Source organism: Schistocerca cancellata, chromosome 8 (assembly GCF_023864275.1).
Source record: "Schistocerca cancellata isolate TAMUIC-IGC-003103 chromosome 8, iqSchCanc2.1, whole genome shotgun sequence".
NCBI lineage: Eukaryota > Metazoa > Arthropoda > Insecta > Orthoptera > Acrididae > Schistocerca > Schistocerca cancellata.
This window is the reverse complement of record NC_064633.1, coordinates 539447359-539462705: the sequence shown is the minus strand read 5'-3', so window position 1 is coordinate 539462705 and position 15347 is coordinate 539447359. Positions and strand designations below refer to the sequence as shown.

The 15347-nt window shown below is 41.6% G+C and overlaps 1 protein-coding gene across 1 annotated transcript in view; it reads left to right on the top strand.

Moving 5' to 3' along the window:
• LOC126095144 (putative oxidoreductase GLYR1 homolog) overlaps nt 1-15347 on the top strand; it is a 259436-nt gene that overhangs the window by 191832 nt on the left and 52257 nt on the right. The window lies entirely within an intron of this gene.

The window sequence follows — 15347 nt, the reverse complement described above, 5'->3', positions numbered from 1 at the left end:
ATACACCTGTCTGTTGGTGACAGGATGTTTTGACAGCACCTCATTCGTCTAAGGATACTGCGATATGTGAGGCCTTTTTTAAAATTCTGGCTAGGTAACCAGCTGTTACTTCCCTGTACAAACAGCGATAAAACTGGCACAGAGCGCTAGATAAGCACACTCGTGCTTCATATTGTCCAACTACTCTTACATGGAGAAGTTATTATACTGCCGAAAGCAAGAGTGCAAATATCGCTCTACTTTGCTGACAGCTTCATTTGCAATTAGTAAGTATCACAGTTTTTAAACTGCACAGGCTGTAACAGAAAGAAACATATTTCTCAATTTGGCCGTACTATTTTTGTCACATCCTGTATGTACAGTTACTGAGCCTCTAGTGTGAAACAGCTCTGTCTCCCAAGTTTCATCTGTACACAGCGCTAAAAGTGATCGTAGGTAGAGGGTAAGCCTTTGCCATCTTCCTACCCGAGATGAGATTATAAAGCCGATCACAGGAGGACGGCACAGTGTAATGTAGAATGAAAACTGCACCGTGGCATTTTTGGCATACATACTTGTTGCCATGTAACTCGGTAATACCTGTCTAGCTTCCAGAAAGAACCGTATTTGCAAGAAAACTAGACTTTGAAATCTAAAGAGCAGTCTTCATGCGTAACGTATGCAGGAAATCCCACATCGCGTGCAGTCACTGAGTGTTGTGTGTTAAATAGATTACAGGTAGCCTCCACTTACTAATTACCGCCTATTGTCCATGATAGGGCGGTTCAGTTATGGAGGTAGCAAGTTACGGGTATGTAGATTATAGTTACTTTACGCTGGACATATGAACGTCATTTATAGTTCAGGGGACAGAGGATACAAATATACGACGCAGAATGTTGATAACATATTAGTGTAAGTGAACTGTACTCAGTGTATCATTTCACTGACATTGTTACCACCATTCTTTCTAATATTAGTACACCGGACAAAAACGTAACAGCCCCTTCCCATATAGAACGCATATAATACCTTGTGACACTGCATCTAGTCTTGGGAATGGCCTCAGTTTGGTGAGGAAAAGTGTGTACAAGTTTCTGTGGGAATGCCGTATCCAGCTCAAGCATCTCATTGACGATTAGATCCCGCAGAGGAACCACACTGTGGGGATGCTGAATGATACTTCTACCCTTTGCTCCCAATAGTTCCAGACATTTTCTATGGAATTAAGATCGTATGATTAAGCGGGCCAGTCATGGTGCTGTAAGCTGCCTGAGCGTTTGTCATGCCAGAAGCATATGCGTGTAGCTCTGTGAACAGGGTTGTAGTCGCCTTGGGAGATTGTAATTTCCACAGCATATTTATCATGAACATGTAATTGAAAAGGTATTTCTTGGTCACTGAGAATGGTTATTTTAACATCCTGGTTCATATCGTGGGAACCTGAAAGAGCGGGCCCAATTCATACTACAAAAATATCCTAAAATGTCTCAGAACCACTACACCGATCATTTGAGTGCCTGTTTCCAAGTGATTGAACGTGTCGAGTGCTTTGACGGCCCAATTGTGCTGTGTGTAGCGTAGGGTAAGCAGTCTCATTTATAGATCTATTGCATCTTCCAAGTGTTCTGCCACTAAAACGCAGTCTTTGGTTCGCCTTCCCTACAACATTTTCGGTGCGTTCTTTCCAATTTAAGTTGTTCGTAATTGTAATTCCTAGGTATTTAATTGAATTTAGGGCCTTCAGATTTGATTGAGTCGTCGTGTAACCGAAGTTTAAGGGATTCCTTTTAGCACTTACATGGATAACCTCACACAATTTTCCTTTTTTTTACGTCCGGTAGGAGCTGTCTCCATATCCACATCAAGCCACTTTATTTACACTACCCATAGCTCTTGTGAACACCTCAGTTGAATACTGGAATCGTTCCTCCAACAGCACCATGGTAATATTTTTTTCATCCTAAATTGGCTGAGGTAGTGCTCAATTCCCTAGCTGTCATTAAAACCTATATCAGCGTCTGGAGTTAAACCAAAATGAAATGGTCCGGCCCGTCCACCAAATGCATTCCTCCAATGGTGCTTTTCCCATATACATCGCGGGAGAACCTCAGCTTGTAGAGTGCCAAATTTTTTATTCACGAAATATGGGAGTAATAGGATTGGAACATAATTGATGCACAAAATTTTGGTCGGTCTTTGCGAAGGTAATAAAATTATATATAATCTTGGATAGTACGCAGTATGTAATGACACAGCACCATTCTTAAACGCAGTGTAAAATCAAGTGTGAAGCTCGCGTCATCCTGTGACAAGATATGAACACGTAATTTTTTTCTGTAAACTGTATGCGCCAAATTGTTAAAATGCCTGTTGTGACTACTCATCGTGAAGCTGCATTTTGAGTATCACCTCTCATTCAGACGCATCAATCTGACGCCGCGAACAACTGGAGAAATCTATTCAGGAATCCCAGCTTGTCCGTGGCAATGGATGGTTAATTTTTTTTCTCTTTTTTTTCCTTTCGTCAGACTACTTGATACCTTGCCAACAGTACGTTGCATGCCGTAACTTTCCGTCCCCAGTGGTTAGCCATGAAATGTCACGTGGTCAGTCTGCTTCCGCGTAGAGCTCTGTGACTAGAAGTTCAAAATTCACTTTGCGTATTGTGTAGCGCCAAATTTGTATTGTGTTACAAACTCTTATATCGCATCATCCGCCTATTATTACTGGCGAAAAATTAATAGACTGACGAGAAAGTTTACAAACTCCCTGTTTTGAGGATATCTAAACATAATGTTCAACACGAAGGTCTATATCTATCTAATGACAATTTTATACAGGGTAATTGAAAAGTAACTGTACGCACTTCTTGGATGCAATGTATGGGTCAAAATAAAAGCAAAATGTCAAGTAAAATTTTGTCTGAAACAGATTTATTTCCGAGTTATGATGCATAATGTCATTTGTGATGGGCATTACATCATGGACTAGTACAGGCTTCTGGCGTGTCGTGTTCGCCTGTATATCGACTGATATTACTTTGTCGACGGTTCTTCTCCACATTTCAGTATGGAGGCAAGAGAGTATCTGAAAGTTGCGTATCCCGGTAAGTGGTCGTGCAGGACCAGTTGCTTGGCCCGCCAGATCTCCGGATCTTAACCACTGGACTTTTACTTTTGGAGCTCTCTGAAGGAACTCGTGTATAATGTTGCAATGGAGAATGTAGTACAACTACAGCATCGAACTGAAAATAGCTGTACAATTGTGTGTCACTGTCTTCGTCTACATGTACATCATTTAGAACATGTCACGGGGTGAACGTATTGTACGTAACTGAGTTGAGTTTCGGCCCCTTCGTGTCGTAGATTTCTGAGAAGAATTAATCTTATATTTTTTGAGTTGCATTTGGGACCCATACTCTACTGCATAATTGAAATATAGCAATTTCAAATAAAACTTTATTTAACGTTTTACTCTTATTTTGGCGCATACATTACACCCAAGAAGTGTGTACATTTGCTGTTGAATCACCCTGTGTAGTAGTGGCCCTGTGTTTCGTTGTTACGCGGCTTGTGTGTTAACAGCTTTGTAGCTGTGGTTACTACTGAAACGATTACGTGAAAATTCTTGTTTATTTGTTCGTGAAACTGCTGCTCAAACAAATTCAGCTTCAAAGCTGCAGTTTCTGAGACAATTCTGGCAACACTCTGAAGATGGGCTAAGACTTGTATTTCCATTTCGTTGTTCAAATAAAAATGCTCGAATCATTTGTTTTATTGTGTGTTTCTTTAAAACACATTATTTCTAGAAAGTGGATGTTTAGTTTTGCAGATGATCGGGATCCGTTATAGGTTCATGGTGCTGCTTCGGAAACAGTATTTGTCGAAAGTGGAAGAAATGCCTGTAAATAATATTTGTGAAAACGAAAATGACACCATGTCCTGTGATAGCCATCAGTCTCTGCTTAAGTAAGGTGTGTTCCACGTGTTTACCAACTGTCATTAACTGTCTGGCAGCGACTGTCGTACTCCATCACATGCTCCAGTTGCGTATTCGTCAGTGGATATGGCATACACGAATATTTATAAACGTCCCCATTGCCATAAATTTAAAGCGTTAAGAACAGGGAGACCATGCCACAGGACATCTTCGATCAATCCATCGCTCATGTAACGTTTGGGTTAGCTACTGTGTTGCCAAGAATAAAAGTACGTCTTGCCCATCATATATAATTAACTTCCTTGTTTTTCTGAAAGGTTAACGTTCTACAACAGGATAGAAAATTTGTCGCGCAGAGATCATTGATAAACAGCACTTGTTAATGTGCCGAGTATCTACAAGCCTTTCCCTCAAAATGTCTGCCTTCACATTAAGTCTAAAGCGAATGTCATGTCTTGCGTAAATGATCTATCGAGAATTGATACGCGTCTCCCTACATGGGGATATTGTGTTAATTTATTATTTCACCCTGTGTGATCCCATCTGATGCGTAAATTGAAATATAAACTGTGAAGTGCGGATCTTAAGCTCTTAGCCGTTACCAGGCTTGCAATCTGATATGGGCAGCGCAGTCGGCAGAATAAGTACTGACAAGTGAGACACACAGTCGTTACGAAATGAGCAGTGTACCTTAACAGAAAAACCTGGTACAGTACGATTTAATATAATCCATTATGGAGTCAAGGTAGCAGTTGTCGTTATACTGGTTATCACTGTTAGCATTCAACCGCGATTCTTATACATGTATTTTAACAACGCGTTTCAAGAGACAATGCTCCCATCATCAGGTTGTAAAAGCTATGTCATGAAATTAAACGGACTAAAAAGATAAAATAACCTCACAAATAGTTGGGAAGTCCATAGAGTAAAACAGAATTAAAAGTATATTGGACTGTGGGCCCTCGTCTTACATTGAAGTTGACACAAGTTGATGGCCGTCCCATAGCTACCAAATATGCTGTCGCACTGAACCGGCTCGGCAGCTGTTGTGGACTACTTTTAATTCTGTTTTACTCTATGGACTTCCCAACTATTTGTGATGGTATTTTGTCTTTTTAGTCCGTTTAATTTCATGACATAGATTTTACAACCTGATGATGGGAGCATTGTCTCTTAAAACGCGTTGTTAAAATACATGTATAAGAATCGCGGCTGAATGCTAACAGTGATAACCATGGTACAGTACTGTCTTCTGAACGTTCCCGTGATAAGGGCTACCTATCTCAAAATGCATTTGTTTTCGGACATATACTTTCGTGATTTCTTAAGCGTCAACCAGTGCTCTCTCCTGAATGATAATAGCTGGAGAAAGGAAGTGAAGTGTCGTTGGTACTCGAGTGGATGTATACATTTAACTCTTGGAAATGCGGAGTATGCTGCTACAACTATCTAATAGCTTTCCAGTACCATCTAATAGATACAAGTGTTTAGTAATCAACACTGACATAGTTTTTCTGCTAGCTTTTAACAGTCAGAATTTTTCTCCGAGAATTAGTAGCAAATGTGATTCAAAAGTCCACTATTAAGTAATTTTCATTAATTTTAGTATTTATGTAAGTGGCCAGCATGTAACTGTAAACGAAATAAGAAGCAGGATCTTGTAAAGTTTGTACGATGCTGTAGCATTCCTCAACATGTGAACAAGTTAACATCGTTATTTTTTAGGATCAGAATTATTGTTGGTAGAAGATCGTAACTGAAAGGGACTAATTGTCAGAAATAAATGTAATTTTTTATCGTAAGTAAATCTTATAGCAACAAATTTAGTTGTTACGGAACAGGAGACACGAACAAGAACGCTAACGAAAGGACGCGTCTGCCAATCGCCCTTGTTTTGTGACTGCTCCATTACCAATTAAAGGGGAATCCCGAGTATTTATTTCAGCTCTTTTAACATTTGAATTATTAGTTTCGTAGTTTCATTCGCACGTTGAGAATAGCTCATACAGTATTAAATAAAAGGAACTTCTGTTGTATGTACGAGCGAAAACATTAATTTGTAGAACAGAAAAGTAGATGACAAGAACGGATACCTATTTCTTTCTTTTCGCTTTCTTGTTTATAAAGATTTTAGAACATAAAATCCATGCATCTAAACAGCAAACTGAATGAAATTTTGGCAGAGAATGAATGCTGTCGATCGAGACATCATCCTTACGAAAGCGTTAGCATATATGAAGCCTTCGAAATATGTATCGATGTATTTTTCTTTATTGTATAAATAAGTACATTCAGTGCCTAATACTGGCCATGTGCTGCTGTTTTTTTCCGGTATAATGCATGTAAACAATTTTATCCACGTTCAACAGGGATAGACGTTGTCAGTGGACTTTAACCACACAGTTAACTGCACCATTGTATGGTTTCTTAGGTTTTACCTTGTTGGAGATCTCACAGCGTGCGCTTGTTAAGACCATCGCTTGAGGCCACTGTCGAAGACGACTAGGTCAGTCGCCGAAATTTTTTACATACTGGAGATGAACTGGATAAAATAATCAAGGTAGGGGAAACAGACAAATAAAATGCAGTGGAGTCCAAAACAAAAGTCTTATATGAGCAGAAATATAAGGGGCGTTCAAAAAGAAATGAGCCGGAGGCATAGTACAGAAATCATTACCTGTGTGTTAGAAGTATTGACCCTGGTTGTTGAGACACTTGGCACCACTGTGACACAAGGCGGTGAATGGCTGTCTCGTAAAATTCCCGGGGCTGCGATGTTAACCAGTTCCGCACGTACAGCTGGACGTCGTCGTCCGAGGTGAATCGTTTGTCCCTCAGATGCTTTTTAAGGGGACCAAAAATAGCGTAATCACAGGGAGAGTGGTCCGGACTGTATAGACTATAGAGGGTGGCCGAGAGCCTCCCATTTGAATTTCTGCAGGAGGACCGCGATTGTGTTGGCCGTATGAGGCTTTGCATTGTCGTGGAGCAGAATGAGCCCACGGATGAGATTGCCTGGTCGTTTTGATTTGATCGCTTGCCCAAGGGTGGTCATCGTTTGCGAGTGACGCTGGGCATTCACTGTTGTTCCGTGCTGCAGGAAGAGAATAAGAAGATTACGCCATTTTTGGTCCCCTTATAAAGGCTCCGAGGGGCAAACGATTCACCTCGGACGACGACGTCCAGCAGTACGTGCGGAACTGGCTAACATCGTAGCCCCCGGAATTTTATGAGACAGCCATTCACCGCCTTGTGTCATAGTGGGATAAGTGTCTCAACAACCAGGGTCAATACTTGTAACATACAGGTACTGGTTTCTGTAATTATGTCTCCAGCTAGTTTCTTTTTGAACGCCCCTTGTACATAGTAGAAAGGTGGAAATAATACCTTGAAAACTGTATGTAGGAAATTATAAAGATCTGTAAGAAGAGAGAAGACATCGTGCGCGATGAGTTCGACTTTGGAGTCGTGTAACTAAAACCTGAGAAAACTACTGGAGTTAATGCACCAGCAAAACACATCAAGGCTGCTGGAGAATAGTGCCGCCAGCTTTTTAAGATGCTGAGTGAGATTGGCGTAAATTATATGGACAGAAGAATGACGCAGAGAAGAGGTGGTTTGATAAGGTGTCAAGAAGCAGCCATTATGCAGGGTGCATGACAGGGCTCCACACTCTTTCCGGTCTTGTTCAGTGGATACATTCAGAGGGCGATAGATGAAGCTAGGGAGAACCTGGGAGCTATAGGAGTAATTAAATTAATTATATGCATGCTGAGGTTTGTTAATGATATGACTACGTTAAGTGAAGATGCAGGACAATTAGAAACGATGCTTGTCCAAAAGGAAACCACCCTCAGCTCTTCGTATAATACAAGTATTAATAAAGTAAAACAAAAATATTAGTGGTGAGCATACAAAACACCGTTGCTCAGTGCTCACTTAACAATGACCGACTGGAGACCGCCGAATTGTTTGTCTACCTAGGGAGTGAAATTACGTCAGACGGAAGGTCAAGGAAGAATATTGCAAGCCGAATCTACCAGGCAAAAAGCTTCTTTTAACAAGAAAAGAAACCTTTTCACGTCCAGCAGCATAGACAAACTTCTCAGGGAAAACCTTATAAATACGTTTGTTTGAAGTGTGTTGCTGTACGGAAGTGAAACGTGGACACTTAGAGAAGCAGAAAAACATAAATAACAGCTTTCGAGATGTGGGCTACCGCAGAATACTCAAAGATTCCCTGGATAGACAAGACATCAAACGAAGAGGTGCTCCACAGAGTGGAGGAAGAGAAGCCTTGTCCCCGCAGAAGGGACACACGCGTCGGCCATCTGCTGAGACATGATGATATCATTAAAAGTATAATTGAAGGGACAGTAGAAAGGAAAAATAAGAGAAGCAGACCGAGACTGGAGTACCTCACCAGATAATGGAGGATACGAGCTGCACCACCTAAACCACACTCAAGAGGAAGGCCGAGACAGAAATGCATGGCGAATTGCCGCTAACCAGCATGATTGTTGAAGACTTAAGAAGATGGAGGGAAACATACCTCCTAAAGTATGAGAGTATCATCGAAAGCCGTTTAAAATTTTTACAGCATTTTTGGAATTATACACGGTATCCCAGAAGAAAAGGTATGTGGTCAGGGATATGACAGGAACGACCAATCGAAGCAAAAAAAATCTGGTAAACATGGGCTCTGAAATGCATACCCTAAGAGCTAGGAGCACTTCATCTTCGCTACTGTGAAGCACGGCTCTTCTACTGAACAAGTGACCATAGCTGTTGAGGTATGCATTTTAGAGCCCGTGTATACTGGTCAATTTTCGTGTTTTGGTCCATACTACCACCTCTCAAAAGACGGAGAGAAAAGAGTTTCCAGTGCAAGAGATCTATTTCACAGTATCGAAGATGTGGTGTCGTATACCTGAACGTTGACCATTCCTCCCGGGGCACCCTGTGTAGCAGTGGCCCAAGTGGCTTTAAATGATAGGAGTAGAATTATGAATTCAGTACTTACATATAGCCTGAAGTTCAAAAAAAAATGTAATTGTAAAACATGGATGCTGACTGGTGACATCGATAAAAAGTGTAATAACGGACAGAAATGAAGCAGTGATTTTTGCCACCCGTGCGTGTGTATAGAACCGTGAAGGTACTGTATCAATCGCAGTCGCGAGAGTGGTATTTATCTGGTAATCATGAACAGGAGGCTCTGCAGTGGAATCATATTGTTCGTATCATGCACGTCACTTTCTGTGAGAGAAAGGGCTTTAAAGGGTTCCAGCTCGTTGTTCGTAGCGCCTACCTCGAGTGCCTGTAATGACAGTGGCCGCTTTATCGACAGGTTAGCCACACCAGTCGCTCACTGCACACAATGTTGCCAGCGCTACCTGGCGGCCGACTCCCTCCACGGAGACCTCTTTAAATATTTCATTGCGCTTGGAACCGTCGCACAGCCGTCGTGTATTCGAGACAGTAAAATAGATGGGTGTGGCACGAACAAAATTAACAGCTGGAAAATAAATTTAATGTACATAAATACAGAGGTTGCAGATATCTTCCTGGCCAGTTTCAGGGTGAGAGGACAGTAGTCTGCTAGTTTGACAGTACTTACTTTACACAACAAACAAATGCGCATCATGTACTTTTTCCTCATGTGTTTTCTCATCTTGCACGGCAATTCTTGCTTACTGATGCTTTGCGTTCGTGGCGACCGACCCATGCCGCCTTTCAGGTGTTATTGTTCACCAAGTCCATTAGAAACTGCCGTTGGACAGGTCGTCATAACACATCAGTCTATACTCGGTACACCATTCTTCATATTTCCTTGTTGACACAAGGGATGTGACTTCCACTTCCTCTAATCGGATGGGTGTGGCAAATCACGTCGCTTCTTTAGAATCGTAGTGAATGTCGATAAGGCAACTCGCTAGATGTGTTGTAAACCTGGGCGGACAAAAATCCTTTGCGTAATTTCTAGGAAGTCTTGTTTCAGCTCCTCTCACATTTCATAAATTGCGACACAGAAATCCTAGCGTGCTCTTCCAACTGTCGGGATAGTGTTATTAAAGAAGCAGTTGCGTCTAATTTTATAAATAGAGACGGAGGTTCTGCGTGAATCCTTCTCGCTCTCTGGTTACACAGAGGGACTGAGTTAATACTACTCACTGTGCCGTTGGTGATAAATTTTCAGTGTATAACAGCAATTTGTGACGTTGGTGATTTTTGGTTGTGTGCTGGTGCTAATTGTTTGTAGTGTTACATTCTATTTTTGTATATGCTGAGCATATCGAGATTTAATTTCTTTGCAAAGTGCTCTCTCGTAGCATTTTCACCTTGAAAATGTGGGTTAAGCGCCTGACGAAATATAGATGGCTGTCGAAAAGCCACTCGATTACGTTCCCGTAAGCTGTTTGGCCAGAATTGGACCATTATCGCCCTCGTACCTTTTGCTGTGGACTTACGAAAGAAATAAACTTCTTAAAGAAGTAGTTGTATCGCGCCAACGCAATGAGGAAAGCAAGCAAAGTATAAATCAAAACTGTAGCACTTGTTATAGTTTCGATTGCTGGCGAGAACAACATGATATTCTGGAAGTATGCCGGGTTTCTTGATAACAATATATCGCAGGTAGTGCATTTAATGTAATACAAAATGAGTGGATATGGTTACTCGCTATTTTCAAGGTACCACTCCTAATAAGCATTGGATGTTACACTCCCCAATCCGTAGCGGTTAGCTCGATATACGATAACTGCCAACGAAAGCTCTCCTACATGCAAGACATTCTTTGTGACATGTCTGGTAGGTTTCAAGCTCCCGCTTTAATAAATTGCGTGGATTGTGTGTGGGGGCCTCAAATATCGTAGTTGGTTCCTATTCATTCACTGTATCTCTCACCGCACATCTTTTTTGACTACAATCAAATGGGAAAAATCACAGGGCATGAGACCTGAACCACTCACTGGCCATCCGTGTGGACGATGTCTTCTCACCCGTCAGTTAGCAAAATATACAGTGGCCGTAATCCAGTGCCAAACCATTATCTTCGGCCGTAATTCTTCTTTTTCAGCACACACATGTCGGGTCTTGCTCACCATATACTGACAACCGTAAATTTAACAAAACAGTGAGAGAAACCACTTCACATGAGCATACCACAAACAGTTGTCCGCTTTGATACCACCAAAGTTCCAGCTAATACCATCTATTTGTCACCATTGTGTATGAGATAATGTCGTTTCGAATTCTTACAGGTAATATTCTTCGCAGTGGTTCTGACCCCAAGAGATGTTAGATCATTAACACAAGACACTCCCAGCAAAGACTTCTGAAATTTCTGGTGAACATATCATCATTGATAACAGCATTGGCGCCTTTTCTCAAAGTAACAGAGTTCCTTATGTTGCATCCACGACACTGCCCGTTATCAGCTGCCGCCGACAATGTTCAGTTGGATTTTTATCAAAAGTATTAAGAATTCCACGTTGAGCCTTTCAGTGCCTTTGCATGCTTACCAGTGATCCTGAAACTTCATACCGCACCACTACCTCATCTCTACTTAATTCTTAAGCGCCTTAGTTTTCCTGCAACAAAAAGACATGCCAATACCTAAAGGTCTAATGCATATAATGAGCGAAGCCTCAGTGTTAACACACAATAAAGCTAGGTGACTTTAGATGTCACCCTTTTTTATTGTACTTGAGACTGACGCTGTTACCATTTTTTCCTGCTAAACCTAACAGCTCTCGTAATGTACAGTAGTAGTCATCTAAAGAACGGAGACACAGGTGAACATACTTCGTACATGCTCCATTCCTGTTCGCAGAGAAAGTTATTTTAGTTCTCGTAACTTCCTAACAGCGGTTCGAGTTCTACTGCTGGTAAAATGTCCGTTGTACTCCATTCTGTACGTTGAACTTTTATTGTACATGGAAGTTATTGTTGATAATTCGTTATCAGGCACTTTCACTGATATGAAAGCTGTTGTGACAAAATGTCACGCTACCGTACGGCAACTTATGTAATAGGGAAGGGAAATTGGTGTTTAAATGTGTCTTTAAATGTGTGTGAATTCCTAAGGGACCAAACTGCTAAGGTTATCAGTCCCTAGACTTACATACTGCTTAAACTAACTTATGCTAAGAACCACACACACACACACACACACACACACACACACACACACACACACGTTGTGCCCGAGGGACGATTGAACCTCCGACGGGAGGGTCCACGCGATCCGCGGCATGGGGCCTCAAACCGCACGGCCACTCCACGCGGCAATTAGTGTTTAACTTCCCGTTGACGGCGAGGTCATTGGAGACTGAGTACAAGCTCGAATTGAGGAAAGGTGGTGAATAAAATAGCCTGTCCCCCCTTCATAGAGACCACGCCGGTATTCGAGGTGCCGTAAATGGTTGAGGGAAATCACGGAAACCAAAATATGGGTGGCCGGGAGGGGATTTTAGTAGAAACCAGTGTCACCAATGCGCCACCTTTCTCGGTGGCACATAAAATGACATTTCCTTTCTGCATACGAGTCCACGTACAGTGAAGGCCAGCACCACAAGTCTTAACATCACATGCGAAGTAGAGGTGCGTCTTCGCTAATACTACGGCAGGGGAGTTGACGCGGCCACACGATTCTAAATGTAACGAAAACGGTTAGGGAGGGCGACTAGAGACGTGGAAATGTTAACTAGGAGACCGTCGAGTAGTTTGTGCAGCCGCTTGCTTCTCTCTCTCTCTCTCTCTCTCTCTCTCTCTCTCTCTCATTTTAATCGTGTTTATTGGCATCTATCTTACGCGAAACAGGATTACAATGTCACATGCCCTTACTCTACGAGGCATTGCGTAAAGATTTGGAATTTAAACCCAGATACTGGCACACCTGGTCGATGATCAGTAACCCTAAATCAACACTTCGCCTCTTCTTTTTAGGGAACTATTAGCAACGAACTAGGTTTCGAACGAGCTCCGACGTGTCGAGCGAAATCGCACTATCACTTGCGAGCGATTTGAACGATGAACGAGAGTTTGTCGTATAGAATGTTTTGCCGATACGTATAGATGGCGTGAAGAACATGCGCACTCTAGTATTTTATTAGAAGTATGCATTGAAAAAAATATTAGCATATATACCAAAATTCAGTACCGCTACGTCCATATCGGAACACGGAGTGAGCGGACCAAGTGCTTAAGGCCACATTCTCATTCAAATGAACAAAAAACAGGCAAAGTTTAGGAATTTTTTGAGACGGTGAGAAGACATGCAAAGGCACTGTTTGGGGATTAGGATTTATCATACTTTGAACTTTATTTTAGATTTTCAATAAAAAAACAAAATGGCGCCCGTAATTGTGGTTTGATCGAGGGTCTGAGAGTTTGAAGTACGCATACCGGGTGCAGTGTTGCCCCTCAGCATTTATCTGGAATCAAAAATGGATAACATCAGTCGATACTACTTTAAATGTATGGGAGATTCTACCTAATCACAACGAAAACATAAAATTTTGTGGGGAAGGCTAACGAAAGGCTGCGTTTTATTGGCAGGACACTTAGAAAATGTAACAGACCTACTAAGGAGACTGCCTGCACTACGCTTGTCCGTCCTCTTTTAGAATACCACTGCGCGGTGTGGAATCCTTACCAGGTAGGACTGACGGAGTACATCGAAAAAGTTCAAAGAAAGGCAGCACGTTTTGTATTATCGCGAAATATGGGAGAGAGTGTCACAGAAATGATACAGGATTTGGGCTGGAAATCATTAAAAGAAAGGCGTTTTTCGTTGCAACGGAATCTTCTCACGAAATTCCAATCACCAACTTTCTCCTACGAATGCGAAAATATTTTGTTGACACCGACCTACATAGGCGAAACGATCACCACGATAAAATAAGCGAAATCAGAGCTCGTACGGAAAGATATAGGTGTTAATTCTTTCCCCGCGCTGTACGAGATGGGAATAGTAGAGAATTGTGAAGGTGGTTCGATGAACCCTCTGCCAGGCACTTAAATGTGATTTGCAGAGTATCCGTGTAGATGTAGAAATAAACGTAAATTTAACTATAAGGTGCTAACTCGAACTTTGAGTTAGATTTTTGGTGGTTTGTTTCACTCTTTATGGCTTTACAAAACATAATTCATATTAACAAATTTCATGTATTATAGGTATAAACTCCAAAGAAAAGTGTTTACTTTTCGTGGGTCAAAGGTAGAAGTTAATATGTTGAACCGTTTTTATTTTATGCTGAACGCAGTTTTGAAATATCATCTCACGCGAAAAACCTGTTGAAAGCTTAGTGTAAACTTTTATATGTATCATTAGTTCAATTTTCATAAAACTTACACTTTGTTGTATTGTTTTGATGTCGCTGAAGACAAATCTGAAGTTAGATTTTCAAAATTCAAAATTTCCACTTTAGTATAGCGGATCAAAATTTGCCCAGAAAAAGTGTTTTCGTTACTTACGTTTAGACTGAAATTCCAGGACCGTGTAACAACCCTTCGCCTAATTCTAATTGTTCCTGGAGAGCAATTCCTTCGTTCCTCTTAGCGAGAATAGCCGATCTAGCTGAGCTGGACGAAATGCGTTGTCAGCTTTTTGCGTGCATACTGCAACAGAAATCATTTTGTGAACGTGCGTCACGGCATGACAAGTTTTCTACTGGAGCCTGACGTCTCCGGCCGAGAGCGTCCCACGGCGACCGTGATACCGCTTGCATTATTAACATTCTAGACACACAACATTTCAAAAAATGCAGTAAAAACATCGAATTTTCGACAATTTTGAATGAGAACTTGGCTGTAAGGCAGTGATTTATCATTTAGGGTAAGTGGGAATCGAAGCCGCGTTCACCCATAGTTGTTTCCCTAAATCGTTTAAGGCGAATGTCACGATAGCTCCGTGAACAGTGCTACTGTTGATGTCTGCTGCTTAAGATACTGAAGTTCACATTGACGGGCTGTTGATAGCCAAGCATTGTACATAGGACGAAAGTGTTGAAGCTGCTCATATGTTAATAAAAATACTTTGCGATTTAGTAATGGAATCACTCTACGGGAAAGTAAACTCTAATTACTTTCTTTCCGTACAGATTGACGAAATAAGGATCTTAACGTCCTGTCGATGATGTCATTAGAGCCAGAGCACAAGTTCGGATTGGGAAAGGATGAGGAGGATAAACCAGACGATTCCTGTCCAAAGGCATTTGCATTACGCGACAAAAAGCCTGAAGCTGGGCGGTCGAACGGGAATATAAACCGTTGTCCTTCCGAATGTGTCCATTGTCTATCTGAACACTGCGCTGCCTCGCTCGGTGCTTCCGATCTACGTATTTATCCTTACCCTTGAATTAGGCACTGCAGCTGCTATGTTCACACGACACAGACATTCTCCAGTCTTCCATACCAACCAT